At 31.1% G+C, this 18,292-nt stretch overlaps 1 protein-coding gene across 3 annotated transcripts in view; it reads left to right on the plus strand.

Moving 5' to 3' along the window:
* The window catches only part of LOC140668968 (TWiK family of potassium channels protein 7), a 272,402-nt gene that overhangs the window by 53,765 nt on the left and 200,345 nt on the right, over nucleotides 1–18,292 (plus strand). The window contains exons 1-2 of one of the 3 annotated variants that reach the window (XM_072898335.1): nucleotides 10,033–10,316; nucleotides 12,378–12,808. The gene's annotated coding sequence lies outside the window, so the exon portion shown is untranslated. Of the gene's footprint in view, nucleotides 1–10,032; nucleotides 10,317–11,593; nucleotides 12,809–18,292 lie in introns of those variants that run through there. The other 2 variants (XM_072898333.1, XM_072898332.1) reach the window with 2 other exon arrangements.

Below are 18,292 nucleotides of genomic sequence, written 5' to 3' on the forward strand. Positions count from 1 at the left end.
AAATTAGGTGAATTGAAATTATTACAAATGTGTTTTGGGATAATATCTGAAAATATTATTTTGATCTTTATCGAAATGTTAATTGCAATCATTTTTAACATATAATTCTTAAAAGCAATACTTTAGTATAAATTAAAAAGTTTGTTAATATTTAATATTAATTTATAAATAATCTGTACTTGTAAAATATTACGATAATATGAATATTCTACTCTTTTTTTTAGGCACGTGAATCTATGCGTTACTGTTTGTTATAATGATCACTTTTCGATTAATTATTCTTAAAAAACTTTTTCTTTTATTTTCAACATTTTTTTTCCGTTTTGCTTTATTTAATGTAAGTTTGCAACTGATTTGTATTTTACGCCTGATCTTTTTTATATTGCCATCCCCACTCCTTTTGTTTCATAGACTGTTCGTAAAAACGTAAAGGAAAGTCCACGTTATCAAGCCGGACCTTGAGCCGAGCCCCTAATCGAACAGAATACAGCATATGAGCGCGCGCCGCATATAGCGCTCATTGTCAGCAAACCTTGAACATTCCTAATAACAAAATATCGAAGCTGCATTAATTTTCACATGGTAAAGGTTTAAAGTTGACCAATTAGCATAACAAACTTTTGCGCGCTCAAGCACGTCCCATATTGAAGTGCCCCACACTAAATTTAATTATTGACATTGAAATATTGATAAAGTATGTATTTAATTTACTGTTAAGTTATTGTTACGTAGTAATATTACTACTATTACGTAGTAATTTATTGTTATTAAAATAATTTTATAAACTTATTTCTTTTATGTGCGGTTAATAAATTTGTTGCGCGAGGATTTTCTGTCATTGCGAGGTTATTCTAATACCAACATTTATTAACCGCACATGAAAGAAATAAGTTTATAAAATTATTTTAATAACAATAAATTACTACGTAATAGTAGTAATATTACTACGTAACAATAACTTAACAGTAAATTAAATACATAATTTATCAATATTTCAATGTCTTATAATTAAATTTAGTGTGGGGGTACTTTCAATATAAGACGTGCTTGAACGCGCGAAGATTTGTCATGCTAATTGGTCAACTCTGACCAAAGGTTTAAACCCTTACCATTTGAAAACTATTGCAGCCTCGACATTTTGGTATGAGGATTTTCGTCTCCAAATCGCCTCAGGAATACACCATTAACAGGTGATACGGTAAGTCTGGAACACCCTGTATATATACACAATTAACGATTTGTATCCCATTTTAATGTCACTTTTACTGTTATCCGCTTTCAGTTTCTTGAAAATTTTTAATTACACTTGAAAATCTAGGTCGTGAAAGTGTAGCACAATTAGAGAACTTTATAACATAATAATAATAACTCTTTAAACAGTAAACAGCGATTCACAATCAGTAACCACAAAGCAATAATATAAACATAACATTAATATTATAATTTCCTACTCAACAATGGTATTGCAATATAACATGCCTTATACGTAACAGTTACATTGTTGAAAAATTATAATATTGATATGTTAGTGTTGCTTTATGTTTACTAGGGAGGGTAATATGCGTCATACGATTTACAACTAATACCGTTCCAAAGTTTAAGCATCTTCACTTTTCGTGAGTAGTCTAAATAAAATAAAAGGAGATAGCAGTATGTAGTAAAGATCAGTTAAAAACCGGTAACAAACCTGTTTTCAAGGTCGGGTCCTCGCCAATGTTAGTTAATGTTAAGGTTACTTAATCTTTGTCTCATTTTTAGTAAGATTAAAAAAAGAGACGAAAATATATAGTTTAAATCAAAGTTAAATTAAACATTGGTGAAATTGATTGCTAGTGAGATTGCTGAATTCGCTGAAAATATTTTTACAGTTGAAAACAAATGTACGAATTTAATAATTGACATAACGCAGATATGTAGATATTATTATTAATTAATTGTTATTTATTATTATATTTAACATTTTAACACAATAATATATATGTAAGTATTTACATGTCTTAAAGAGAACGGAATATTTATATTATTGTAATATTTTATAGATAATTATAAATTATTTATAAGTTAATATTAACTATAATGTCGCTATATGTATGTTTAATTTAAATATATTTCAAAATTTGTAGTAAAATTTATTTATCTGATTTTTTTTCTGAAATTTTGTATGAATAATTAATTGAATGAGTAATTGCAAAAGAAATTTCATTAGTTTTAATTAATGAGTACTTTGGGAAAAATGCAAAAAGCAGGAAAAAATATCCTATTGTTGCTGTGATGTCCGATGAATTGTTTTATTGTTACTTATTGTTATTTTTTATATTCTTTTATATTTCTTTTCTTCTGCTTTTTGTTGTCTCGCCTGGCTTTACCTCCCTGTCATTTCCCTATATACGTGCTAGCTCAATTTATTCTCATGTAAAATAACTATCGCGTGCATCGGTCTGGCTACAGTATCGTGTGCAATTATGTAAAAACTATGCTAATAGAAATTGCATAGAAAAATCTATTATAATGTCAGTAAGAAGGATAGAGAATGCGATAAGTTGATCACGGATGGCTGTCGTAAAGAGATAGGAAGAAGAAATCTCATTAAATTAAAGAGAGAGATAGTATAATGAAAAGAATTGTGCAAATTAATATATGTAATATTTAATAATATTTAATAATATATTCTAAACAAGCTGATGTATATTGTGTAATAATCAGTTAAAATCGATATACATCTCTCGCTTTAAATCCTTTGTTTTTTTTTTTTTTTTTTACTATTTATTCTTTCGAGTGTTTATTGTAAAAAGTAATCTTAAAATAAACAAATCCATTTTTACGTGTAAATGAGTTTTGTAAGCTTTAATTTTAATGAATAATATTTTACAAATATATTTTTGGGTTAAACATTTGTATAAAACGAATTGAGTAGCACTGTAATTGATATTCTCATACTGTTGTAACGAATTATTGGAGTGTTTATTACAAAAATGAAACTAGGATAGATATAAATTAGAAAGCAATTGTGCGATTGAAGTTTTAATTATAATATAACGACTATTTTACTTTTTCTCCATGATGTATAAATAATTACCCGGAAAAAATTTTGATGTATGGTCAGATACAATCATGTACAGGATGTCTCATTTTATCCCTTAAATTTTATTTTTGATTGTAGAAAAAAATGCTTCATACAAAAGTTTGTTTGATTCGAAGGGAAACATAAGATAGTGCTGTTGATTGGATACATGTACCAAAATTGTATGAAGAGTAACCTTCCTTTTTTTAAATGGAACCATTTTATTATATAAATTTATTTCTTTAAAAAATGATTATGTTCAGTTAAATGTGCTAAAAAGAACGTTTTTATTACTTTTACATTTTTATATAAATCGATTCCTCGCAATATTATGTGTAAAAAGTTATAAGGGTGTAATGGTTAAAAATTCAATATAGTTTACAAAATATTTCATAGTTTATGCAAAGTTATGGCAAATTAAAGTATGAAATATTTCGTGAACTACATTGAATTTTTAGCCATTATACTTTTATAACTTTTTATAATTTTTTATAATATAATTCATTTTTTAAAATCTTTTTGGCATGATATTTTTCGTATTTAATATATAAATATATAAAATATAAAACTCAAACTTGATTTTGAGCCGTCATACAATGAAAAAAAGAATAATATTAAATCAACATCACATTGTAATTGAAATTTATTTTATTAATTCAACAACATTATTAATTAAATTAATAATTTATATATTGAATTAATAAAATAAATTTTAACTACGATAATGTTATTGATTCGACAATATTCTTTTTCCAGTATATGTCACGATAAAAATTATAATTAACGAAACACTATAAAAATTGCCATTTTTCAGTACATTCAAATAAATTTTTTTTTGCAAAATCTTGACGTGCTAGATTTTTATGACCAGATTTCAATCTAGCAAGAAAAAATTTTGAAAAAATAATACTGCTTTATATTTGTATTAAAAGTCTTATTGCATAATGTTATATATTACGCCATATAATCATCGGAAAAAACTTATGAAATATTTATGATGCCAAATATGAAATAATTGTTTTGAAACTTGTTTTGATGTAACTAGAAAAGAAGATTAACATAGTTGGCCTTATGTAGACGTTTTAACAGTTAAAAACTTTTTACATTGATATATTAAAAAACAATGTTATATTAATAATAAATAACATTTAAAATTATTATTATTTAAATCTACTGTATGTTCATAATATTAAAAAATTGTTGTATTTTATTACAAGAAAAAAATATATTTTTGAAATTGAAGAAATTTATACAAGTTTTTTCAGTAGGATTAGTTTATGTTTTGTAATGATAAATATTTTATGACTGTTTTTTTTTTTTTTGATAATATTTTCTGATGCAGTTGATGGTAAATAATTGACACGTATAATATTACATCAACTGATTCATTTTATCAACGAAATTTTAATCCTACAAAATTACTATTACATTAAGCAGTTTACAGAATCTTATATCACATTAATTAACTTTACCAAGAAACTTTTAATTAAAAGTAGACATTTAATAGACTTTGGATATGTTTTATATATACATATATAAATATATCCAAAGTCTATTAAATGTCTACTTGTAATTAAAGTTTAATATGTATGTATACATATATATGATATAATGCTTATGAAACAGGAGTATTCTGTATTGCATAATATGTATTTATAAAATTTTTAATGCATAAATGACTATTAAGTTACATCAAATTATCATGGGAATATGATGTCTTTCACTTGTAACGGTCAATGCTAATTGCTCGGAATATCAAGCGTATCGAGAACGCGATTGAGTAGCTCGTCAACCATTAAGCATCCGAGTCTTGTTGGTACGACGTATCTGTCATGTTCATTGGCCGTACGTGTATAACAATCTACGTACATGGCCTGTACATCCACGTTCGCTCATTGTTGCTGCTTTACGAAAATGTTGTCAGTGGTCATTTTTCACGACCACACAACCGGAAAATTGCTACATTCTGTGGCTTTTGTGTAATACTTTTCTATTTACGGTTAGCAAACATATAATTGATTGCCGTCATCTTTCTATAAATTTAATATTATATATATATATATGCACGAAAAATTGTGGAATCTTATTTGATTTATACGTATAGATATGAAATTATACATATAGAAATATAGATTTAATGATACAATAAAAACTCGTACAATTTTAAACGAATTATAATATTTTCACGATATTGCCATTTTTTCATTATTTAATAAATCTTTTTGTTAAACTTTTATTAGTTTTTAAATTATTCGTTTATTAATTGTGATAACTTTTTATATTTTGATTTAATTCTGTTACTTTCAGTTATACTAGAAAAAGAATAAGAGAAAGAGAGTGAGAGAGGAAAGAGGAAGGGGAAAACCAACTTGAGATTGTCAATCTATCCAGAATTTAAAAAAAAAAAACTTTAGCAACTTTTCTGTCAATCATCATTTTATTATTTCTCATTCTACGCAATTCTCCACGTGATCAGAATTTTAGGAGACGAGCTTTAACCTTGTCAATTTATGATACGCGACAAATGCAGCTTCTCATGTCAGCATTAGTCAATGTATTGACTCAAATGTCAATATAGAAGGTACGACTAACAACGAACAATAGACGATTTTCCTTGCGCGTGAGAAGTTTCGTGACCGTTTCCGACGATTAGATAGAGAGAGCAAGGTAATGGCGGGAGGTCCAATCTGCATTCGTAATGACGAACGGGGAGAAGGTGACACAGTGTCTGACCTCGGTGTGCGGGAACATTGGCCATCTATTAACCCCCGGGGCCACACACCCCCTCCTGGTTCTCTGTCACTGGAACACTCCCCGACTACCATCCCTTACCTTAAACGATCCTTAACCGAAACTATTCTCCATCTCTCTTCTGTTCGATATGAATACATCGGCTGCAGGAAATCAAGAAATTATGTAGAAAGTAAATCAATAGAGTGCTTTTTCCTAAGAAAAAAAAATGATCGTTATATACTATGATTTTATTATTAAAAATGTATCTACAGTCTAATGAAAAAAATGGATATGTCTACGATGCAGCTAGTAATTTTTGTAAAAGAATTTAGCGTTAAACGGCACTTAATATTTGCAAACCGTTTTCAGTATTTCGGGAATAGCGAACGTAAAATTTTCGCTGGGTTCGCGAGGAAAACCGTCCGTTGCCATTACGAGATATTTCATCGTTAATCTCTAGCATTAAGTAGTGTCCAATTGGAATCCAGTCTGTATCGCTAAATTTAATTCTCTTAACGAGGTCTTGCCAGTCGAATATTTCGATACTTTTACTGGAGAGTCATTTCACTTAATTATTATTCTTGTAGTTGTAGGACTAAATTTGTCTATGAATTGGCCATTTGTGGTGAACTTTTCCTATCATTTTCTATTTATCTCTGTTATGTTATATCCCGAAAAAAATTTATCCGATTATGAATGTATAATAGTTACGTAACACATTTCTTAAAGTTAAAATTTGCAATATATTTGTTTTTTGCATATACTTTAATGAACTTTGTTTTACATATATTGAATAGCGATTAAATTCATGGACGTTCTTTTATCAAATATATATCATACCAATACTCATTCCACTAATTATGCTATAAAACAAACGAGAATGGAGTGTGCACATACCAGCAAAGATACCACAAAATCAATCAGTGGAAACACAATTAATTAGAGATTGCCGATTACATGTTTGTTTATTGTAATTTCATCAACTATTAGCATTATTTATAATTAATGCTAATTGGAAAGCTTGTCGCGCGTTTTTCTGCGATTGTTGCAATAATTCGATCAATAGTATTGCAAATTAGCGAAGAAAAATGCGTTGTGTTACTTATCAGTTTGCAATAGGTATGTACAAACAGTAAAAAAATATACATTAACGCGAGTTGCGCCTTACTTATTTTCATACTTTTTTCTTGAAATATTTTACAAGATGTAATAGTTTGTAAGATGTAACAATTTTATTTGTCACCAATATTTTCAATGCTAACAAAAAAGAAAACAAGAATATTTACAATTTTCTTATCTAGAATATGAATTCAGATTTTAAATCAAAATCGAATGCTGTATTTATAATTCAAAGATTGATATAAAAATTTATATTTTTCTCTTTTAAATAATTTTAGAAGTTTTTTATTATTGTGTAATTATATATCCAATAACCAGACTAGTCTACTAGTCTACTAAGTTTTACTGTACACAGATTTTTCATTTTCTTTTTTTGTTTTTATCTTGAAAACCCCATTTTTTCCATAATATATTATATTATTATTATTTATCCAATTTCTCAACTGATTATCATAATTAGTTTTTTAAGAACGTAGGTAAGATATTTAGAAAGTAAATTTAAAAATGAATAAATTTTCGATAATTTAATAAATTGATTTTGTCGCTGTGTTTGCGACATAAATATGCAGCTGTAGCAAATTACTTAAATATTTCACAATATTGTATATTTATTAATTTTGTTTCCTTCGTTATTTCCAGTTTTGTTTAATTTATAATATTAATTGCAATACAGTGCAGTAAATGTGCATCTTTTACAAACCTTCCGTACAGATACTTTTTATAGTAAATTCTGACTTCTCTTGTATGAGTACCGCTATCGCGTTAGATTTCTTCGCAAGTGTTTTTAAGAAACACGATGTTCAAAATGAAACGATAATAATCGAACATGTTTCGCAAACGAGCCGCTTTCGGATTTAAGGAACGAATTGCGGAGAAGAATCGCTCACGTAGGTATCTATCAACAATTAAACGAGGAACTGTGGAACATTTTTCACGTGAGTGTATTCTCATTTCGCCGAGGCTGTATCAGCTAGGATACCACTTGCCTGGCGCCAGCATCACTCGAGGTAAATATTTGACGAGTAACTCTAGTATCACGGCTATACCGGTTCTGATGAGCGATGCGCATCATCGCTAGCCTCGGCCTCGTTCTGCCTCAAACGCCGTTTCTCTTGTATTACTTTATAAAATTAAGAGCTTTAGACGACCGATGCAATTTTCGTAAAAAGATAAAAAAAAATGATACATCTCTATGTTGCTGAAATTTGATCGGACCAAGAAAATCGACCTGTTTTGTCGAATTATTTGAACAATTTTAATTGATTCACAGGGAAATAGGAAAAATAATTTTATTTTACGTCTGTTGTAAAGTTTAATTTGTTTATTTTAATTATTTATTTTTCACCTTTATCCTGTTTACGCTACTACGTCACATTTAAAAACAGTGAGAAATATAAGCGATTAAAAATTTATTTTAATGACATAATTTAAAAAAATGTTAATATTACGTTTCCAAAGAAATGTTCTATAGAAAACCGAGGCTGTAGAGCAATATATATATATATAACAAGACATCTCTATTTAATTAGCGCGGAGCTTTGCGTACCGTCGGCATTGTTTGTTCCGGCAGAACGCTAGCAAATTTCAAAGTGCAGAGTGAAACTGTTGTAGGTTGAACACGAAAAAAGTGGCATGCTCTTGCGTCCGGATATAGGTGTCTGAGCATTAAACATTCAGAGTCCGTTTCAATTTGTTTCGTAAAAGCGTCGAGGACTTTGGAACGTACAAAGGTTGCGTACCTTACTCGAATATGTTGCAACGTACTGATTGGAGGGATCAAAGCTTGTAGGAATGGACGGTATTTAATTATCCGACCACATTGAAGAACGGTATTCATCAACGGTGGGATTGCTGTAGAAGCTTATTTCCTGTGTTTTACTATGCTGATGATACATTCCACGCAAATCCTAAACACTTGTCTGTATTTGATCACTCTAAGTAGACTTAAATGTTGTTCTTTTGCTGTTTTGCGATCGCGTTGGACACGATATTCTCATGGAATTAACTAAAAATTCACGGTGAAGAGTCGGTTGATACCTTTCCGTTCGCTTTCAGTGTAAGCTTCTTTGTTCTCGTGTTTGAATGCTTCACCACCAACCGATCAACCGGAAGGGTTGACAATGAATTTTACGCATGATAAAATCGCTCGTCCAAGCCGGCAGATTCGGTACTTGGACACGGATGGAAATGAATTAGATTGGAGCAGGCCATCTTTTTTTTTTCTTCTTCCACTTTTCGTCTCTGTCCGCGGCTTTCTTTCTTTCTTTTTTTTTCCTTTTTTTACGGGGGATAAAATACTGGCCTCTGGCTGGTGCTAGTCGTAAATTGGTTACCGACCTTGCCTGCTTGAAGAATCAAAGCTTTTCGATGTTGCCTGTGGATTCCAGCGGATACCTAAACGTTATCTCATTGTTGCTTCGTTTATCGACCCAACGATAGCTTCCTTTTATTGCCGTGCGAAAAGTAAAAGCTGTATCTTAAACGGATCCCGCGAAATTGTCATGGAGTAGTGCCGAAGTGGATTCAAAGAGAATCTAGAATTTTAAGAATTTAGAATTTTAAGAATCTAGAATCATTCATTTGCCTTGTTATTATATTTTATATAAAAAGAAGTAGGCTATTGTAAAAGCTACAGTAAATCTATCATTTTACAACACAGCGTTCGAGTTTATTTTATTTTTATGAAAAAGAGAACATATAGATTTATATTATTCTTTAGAATAATTTTTAAATAAAGAATGGATTAATAAAAAGAATACAGATATATAAAGTATATACTTTTGCAAAGCTTAGCATTAAATTTTTATAAAGAAATTAATAGCGCCATTACTCTATCATGAACTTGGAAGTTCTTTTCTTTTTCAGATCTGCGCAAATAGCGGGTGAAAACTGCGTGAAAAAAAAGCGACAGCTTTGCTGCACTCTTGATCAGGCATTATATTTCTACCGATTAATTATCTTGCAGCGATATGTCAAACCCCCTCGCTCGTTCATTGCTCTTCGTGCACCCTCGGCATCGCTCGCCCCCGATCGGTCAAGTTTGCTCCAGTCCGCACGCGCTGAAAGGGCGGTGGGGCTTGCGAGCTTTCAAGCGCAGAGCTTCCGTTCATTCGTCGTTTTGCGTTACTCGCGGGCACTTCGCAGGTTCGCGGCAGTGCGTGTGACGTACGCGTGTGTGCATTCCGACGTTATGGGGTCATATACACTTCCGTGCCGCGTTTGAGCAATCGATCGATAAGCTAATTCCGTGAGATTGACGTGTGAGTCGTTACGATCGATTGGGATCGCGAGAACGCCGATGAAACTTTTCGGAGCGTTCATCGATCGTCAGTGGATTCCCGTAGTTTCATTCCGTTAAGATCTTTTAACACCGTGTGCAGCAAAGAGCATATTTGGAATGGGGGTTTGTCGAATTGTTCTCTCGTTACACAGTGTTAACTTAACGATTGGATAGTGGAAAGATATAAAAGTGTTTTGATTGATAGAGATTTCGTGTAGCTCGAATTGTGCCAATCGTATTTCAGCGCTTAGGCTTTAACATTTGAAATTGAATGGATGTGAAGCTGTTTGATCTCCTATAGGGTTGTCTCGTTACGGATTAATCACGCGGGATTAAGGTCGTTGCTTCGAGGGCAATGCACTGCGAGTATCATGCGCAGTATATACAAAATTGATAAGAAATTGATCTTTTATAGGAATCTTTTTTCATATAAACACATACACATTCACACTTTTATATATGTAATGAAAAGTTTAAATAAGTGATTTTTTTGCAACACGTATGCTTTAATTTCTCAATCAGCTATATTAGACGACCAGATGTAAGAGGCGTTTTTTTCTTGTTGCACAGTAATAATCGTAATTGCAGATATATATCAAATTAATTTGGTTTATATTATAATGTATCGATTTCTCATAATTATTTAGTGCATTATTCAACGCTAAATAAACCGCAGTTTGCAAATGAGTGTGTTAATAAAAAAAATTGTTTAACTAAATTACTTTAATTATATTAATTATATTAATTAATTATATTAATAGTTCATTTTATATGTAATAACAATGTTAACGAATTTATTTTGAAAATATTGAGCATAGTTCAGTAGGTCATATATGATTGAAAGTATAATACACATTCTAAAATAAAAAATATCTATACATAGAGTGACACTATGGAGTAAAGTATTTAACATGTGTTCATCAAAAGCTTTGATCTTTTTCAATAAAACATTTGAACAGTTTTGTTATATTAAATTAAGTTAAAAAAAATTTAACGGAACATTTCAATGAAAATATTTTTTTTTCTCTCAGCCGCGTTCAGAGGTATTTAATTTAAAATAAAATACGCTATTTTTTGCCTCACGTGCATTTATATATATATATATATATATATATATATATTTTTTTTTTAATCAAAAAAATATTCTACAAAATTCCAACCGTCTCGTTGCCTAAATTGAAAATAAAATCTTTCATATAATTTATTATCAAAATAAAAACAATGCAGCTCTTAAATATATAAACTTGATAATATAACTTACAAAGTATAAAGTTTTTATTACTATAATTATTACGTTATTATTAGCTACAAAACAAAATAATAGTACAAAATAAAACAAGCGGATTTGTTATTATAATTTTCAATTTGTTTTTTTTTTTTTTTTTGTGTTATACAGAATGTATATAGTATTGCTCCGTCAATTACACACACTTTTAAAATTTTAATATTAAGAAATTTACACAACTATTTTATTGCTATACGAGACGACATTTGTATATCTCTCTGATGTTTTACAACATGCAAACTGGAAATAATGACATCTATACACAATAAAACATGCGTGTTCATTAAACTGAATTCCGTTATGAAAATGAGAAGGATCATATGGGCATCGGCGAGGCGTTTTACACGCACGATTTCATCTGCGTGCTATGCGTGCGGGCGAGACGCGTGAGTAGAGCTTATACGGCAATTGAATTTCGCAATGGCTCGATAATTCGCAATTAAACCATCTACTCGACATTGTTGTACAATGAATGAGCTCGCGTGTATGCGAAAGAGGCCACGGCCGATAACCAATAAAAAGCACCTGCATTTATAGGTAGCTCGACGTAACGGTTAATTATATTGGGCAGTAATATTATAGAAATAATCAGAGTTGATGCGAATGCACTATGGATATAGCGCTTTTATGCATGTAAAATGTTTTGATATTATCTTTTAATTTAAAAAATTTTGAAGTCGGAGTTTTTTAATAAGATACATTTTGAAGTTTACACTTTATTATATAATTTATTTTGTTAGGACAAATAATATAGAAAAATAATAAGTTTAATTGTGGTGAAAAATAGATTGCGCTGGTTTGTAATGATTAATAAATTTGTTTGCGGAATCTTTGATTACATTCGAGAGATTCAATTTTCATTATAAATAAGGGTCAATAATTTTTATATTTGATTTTAGATACGGATTTTACAATTTTCGTGTGCATGTGTTTATATGCAGACTTTTTATTAAGAGCATATTTAAAAGTACATACCTAAGTACTCGAAATTGACACGCGATCGTTGTGTGCTATTAATGATAAATTTTGTGCGAGGATGAACATTATACATATATGTACGGTACAAAATGACTGAATTATGGTGATATGTGGAAATGAACGTGTGACAAGTTTTGCCAACAAGAGAGACAGCGTGCTAGTGACATTGTGTCAGTGTAGAGTGCGTAGAGCAACTAATCTACATTCTACTCCACTTCTAGAATTGTTAATTTGAAAACGCGTCATCTTTTCAGATTTCAAGGTAGTTTCGATACAGTGTATGCTGTTAATAAAACTACATACCAAGTGCATCCATAATTCCTGTGGCTCCGTTTGCGAACTTCAAGAATTGGTGAGTCACATTTACATAATACATTTTTGAAAAGATTGATTCTGCGCTCTATTTTGATTCATCTATTGTTTGAAATTATATATAATCGCACATTTATATAATGACATATAATGACATTATGACATTAATTCGATAATCGTTGTCATAAAATGTCAAATACCTTTTATATGACATAGAAAATAATTTGCTCGTATATTAGCAAATATAGTGTTGTATTAGATACAATTTCGGCATAATCATGTTACAAAAACATAATTTATTAGTTTGTAAAAGGAACACTTTTTGCGCGTATGAATATCTTATAATTAATATGACGTTTCAGTCTTTTAAGCAGAAAATATAGAGAGAACTTCTATAAAAAATTTAACAATGATAAAAGCATTAGAGTATAATATAAATATAGTTTTTTTTTTAATTAGATCTTGTTCTAATTTTTTCATGACATACATCATCTGTTAATTCGACGCGCATTTCTTGTTGAAATAAAAATATTAAAAATAACAAAAAATAAGATAGGTATATACTCAATTATAATATCTTTCTATAGGATAATATTATAAATTTTTACTATTATACAAATTTATTATTATAAAAAAATATCGAATTTCAACTCTGTGAAAGATTGGAAATCTGATTCAAATAGGATATATGAGAAAAAATTTTTTATTTTTATCATTATGTAGATAACTCTATAAATAGATATATATTTTCACGCTTTGTTATCGAAACGGCGAATAGGAGAGGCATGAGGCGAGGTGAATGACCATCGGAAAATAAAACAAAATAAATAGCAATAGGAAAAGCGTCATACGAGCGCAGAATCAAACTTGATAGTATTTGTGTCTAAATCCCTATTCCATTGATATACGTTGTGGCAAAACAGAATCTGAAAAAAGATCGACATAGCTCGTACATCGATGCCAATTTAAAAAAAATGCGCTCGTCCGGTTTCCAATGTGGTATAGGATAACTTCATTTTTCGCATGTTTTCGAATAAGATTCAACTTGTAGTTATTTTATTTATCACTCATAACGCTTCTATATTGTGCTTTAAAATATTTCATATATATTTTTCGTATGCCTAGGGGCTTTATGCGTTTCAATACAATATTATACAATACAATAAGTTTACTATACAACGAGAAAATAGTAACGAAATAACAAGAGCTTATAAAATAAGAATGGATATTTAAAGTAGCAATTTTGTTGTTTAACTAGAAAATAAACAATATAATTAACCACGAACTAATAGATCGCAGCAAGTAATTGTCAAAGGATGCGCGAGGGTGAGTGTCTGTAATTCGGAAGCCGTGATTCAAGAAAAGGAAGAAGTTAACACGAGCTTGGTACGTGCCAAGACTATTTCGAAAGAGTTACTGGCGACGCTAATATCAGTAATACCAACCCCACAACCGTCGCGATATTTCGACCCCAAAGCTGCTGCAGCCGCGTTCTGGAAGCTATCCAACGGATATATCTTACGGTACCCATTCCACCATTTCCGAAAAGCGGGCGATGTTAAAGAGGCCTAGATTCAGAAAATTTACAACAGCATGTTAAATGCATAGGCACCAACAATATGGGGAAAATAAAAATTCGTAATGTGTGATATTGACTTTTATATATATATATATGAAATATATTTATTACTCATTTTTTACTTATGCTTCGTTATTTTATACATATTTACATATATAAAAGTAATTAATATTTACATTAATTTTATGCAAAAGCAAATAAAAGATAGGCAGTGCAAAAACAAGATATATAGAAATACCAATCAAAATAGAAGCATATTTATTTTTGAAAATATATATGTCTGGTACATTTATCCAAATGACAGTATATGTGCGCGTGCTCCTTGAATCGATAATATTTAAATGTCAGTTATTGCTCGGTAGTATTATATGAATACACATACGAAGTACATACTAATAGCTGTCCCGCGGCTTTTCGATGGGCGAAAGGACGAAAGCCCCCTTGATTTAATTTTACTGGATTCCCTTGCGCTCCGCGTGGACAGGGCCACAAGAGAGGGTACTGAAATTCTCCGGTGACACCGGGCCAATTTCCAGAAGGGTTCGCCGAGTGGACGACAAACATGCGCTTTTGAATTTCCACGCTGTTCCATACGACGGAGAATGGTGTCTCCAAGTACCACCACAAAGTGCTTTGCTCTTCAGATTTGAGCTTTCCGAATAGGTATAGTCTATTTCCATCGCGCCTCGAGTTTAACTTCGATTATCGCGCGACTCTTATATCGAAACTTCGTTCAGAGTAAGATCATTTTCGAAGCGTTTATTATCCGTGAGACATAAGTTATGTAAATGGTACTTGAGGTTTTTCATGAATTAAATATCTTTTTAATTATTTAATGATAATCACGGATATGTAATAATTGTCACCAAATAACGTGAAAAATTTTAAATCAAATTCCATAAGAAGAAAATATTCAAAATCTTGTTTGTTCTTCTCACACAGACTGACAAATAACTGAGATATACTTTCAGTGAATTTTGTAATTTTGAAGGATCTATCCCTCTCATGCGGAATAAGCTTCGGTGCCACGATATTTCTTGCGCAAAGCAATTACGATACGAATATGGAAAACCCATCCGTTGGAATTTTGTTCGTAAATCTTAATTTACTTGAAAATGGAAATGCAATCCGTGATACGTTTGAATTCAGCTATGTAAATGGTATATATATATATATATATATATATATATATGGATCGATCGTATAAGCTTTGTTTGTTATTGCGTAAGAGGAATGCAAGAATCGCGAAAGCAACTTAAACGCGACAGGTATTTCGAAAATAATTATGAAATCTCATAAATATCAATCTAATAACGTGATACGCATATTCTCTGAAAAAAAATTTCTGGATATACACAATCCCATGTCCCTCATGTACGCAACCACATCCGAATAAAAATGCCATGATAGCATAAGAACGCGAGGCTGACGCGGGACAGAAACTTTTAATATAAAATACCAGACGTTCTCGGATTTTAAAGCTACAGACTGATCCCGAAAAGAGAGGAGAAAAATATTGATACCGCTTCCAAGTTTGTACCACATGTGACGAGTTTCCCTTTATCATCGGATCACCAACCGTACGTGTGAATATTGTCGACCGCCGCGAGTCATGCTTATTTCGCAATTTTCGTTGGATTTTTGTGTCAAAACTACCGCACAATGTTCATGTTACAAGAGAATTCTAGACTGTTGAAAACATGAATGGGCGGAACAAAAAAAAAAAAATAGAATGAAAGAAGAGGTATTTTAATTATTGAAAAAAAGGGTTGCATTCATACGCGTGTGTATTTGATAAGCAGAGCCGAGTAAATTTGCACTTTATTTTGATAATAACAAAGAGGTCGTTTCAGAGAATAATATTTGTCTTGCATACACTACGGTACAACGAATAGAATAATTTTACGCGAGCAAAAACTTAAGTATTGGAGCGATATTTTATTCAGTTTAATCCAACTAGTCGATCCCATATCCCAACCCATTTCACTGCTTCACAAAAATGAGTCTGTAGAACTTCTGTAGTCTACTATCTTTATTCCACTGTCACACCCTTAGGAACACACTCGTGTCGCGGTCGATCTAAATTACCAATGAGTATTCCGATCACGTTGTCCCGGGCGAGCTGTTCGCGCGGAATAAGAGAGGCTCTTTCGTAAAGCCAAAAGGCCAAAACAAAGAGGGCGAGCAAATGGAAAAAAGGCATGTATAAAAAAAAAAGATAAGTTGGATGAAAGCGGGGTTAGTTTGATTGGCAATGATCATCTACCACCGCAACCACCTATATTTTTATATAAAGTTTTTTTTCTATCGAAAGCGAGTAATATTCGAACGAATAAACGTGTACGTGTACTTGTATGTTTGACCATGTAAAATATTTTGCAGAATTGTTGTTTGTATGGAGAAGTTTGTGACTTTCGAGTAATGGTTAATATAAATAAAAAATAGTGTCTGATACTGTGTTGTTCGATTGTATGTCAAATATTGTGAAATGAAATGTATGTATATATAAAATATAAAGTGTACACACAGTTGTAGCAATTTTGTAATGAACAAAATAATTTCTTTCTTATTATATTATGTATATATACATATGTTGTACATATACACACACACACACACATATATATATATATATATATATATATATATATATACATATATTGTTTTTATATGGAAAAAACTAACATGGACTGTTTAAATTGCTTGTATTTGAATACTTAACTGTTGGTATTGATTTGTTTGATAGATATATAGTATATTGTATATATATTGCATGTGCAAAGGATGAAATATACATCTAATTTTTCTAATTGTAAGATGATGAATTAATTGATTGAATTAATTGATTTATAATAAAATAAATATTTGTTGCCCCAAAGGAACTGGAAGAAATTCAGGACAGTTTTTCTTTATTATGCTCTTTTTGGCAGAGTGTGCGTTAGAATATGCACCTACTTACCTATCGCGATATTTTTCTATCCTGCCTTTCGTATTCGCTCGCGGAAGCCTACTTTTCACGGATAAAAATCAATGGCGCATTTTCGCGCACGTCTGCACACGAGGCACGTCGACGTAGAAGGCACTTTTCCCACGAAACACCTCGAACTCGTAGAATCCCATAAGGCGCTTAACTTCCCGACTTTCATCGCTATTCCATAGCGAGGCATCACTTTTCCTTCCCATCCTCCTATTTTCAAGAGAACTATCTACCATCGGAACATTCACCTAAAGATTTTGCAGTTCGTCTTCACACATGTCTGAAGCTCTTTAGTATCCTTCAGCTCTTAGTATCTTTCAGAGAATCTGATGGTCAAAATGCTTTACAGCATTTTAAGCCATTTTAGCTTGTTGTTTGTTAGCAGATACTAATAAATTATGTTTTTAAATCACAACAAATAAAAATAAGCTGTTTTGTTGCTGTAAACGATTGATAAATTTTAGAAAAATTTATTGTTCTATATTTTTATGACATCTTCTATTCTTGTGTGCGTACATTAATAGAATGCCTTTACTTATGTGGAACGTGATCCAATTAACTAAATCTTTTGTATGTCTTTCAGCAAATTTTTTTGTTTACATTTAGTCACTTTTGTTTTATCTTATGCTCTGAGAATTTGCAGTAGCGATCTTTTTTTCTGCAAAAAGGTTATTCAGGATGCAGAGACTTCAATTAAATTCCTGGGAGTTCTCAAGTCCATCGCGACGACGGCGGCGGCCACGCGTTCGTCGACGAGGTTGGCCGGCGGCAAATTTAATTAAAAAAGTGCAAGCGCACGATTTTTTAAAATTTTCTGTTGGCTCCACCTGGGAGACAAAGAAGTATATTTGTTCGCTCGTCAAATAATTTTTCATCCAAAAGACGGATGGTCGTATTCATTCGCTTTTTCGTTCCTTCGCGTCCTTTCATACTGTCGGTTATTGGGATCGCGCGACTCGCAAACTCGT

This window comes from Anoplolepis gracilipes, chromosome 8 (genome assembly GCF_047496725.1).
Source record: "Anoplolepis gracilipes chromosome 8, ASM4749672v1, whole genome shotgun sequence".
Taxonomy (NCBI): Eukaryota; Metazoa; Arthropoda; class Insecta; order Hymenoptera; family Formicidae; genus Anoplolepis; species Anoplolepis gracilipes.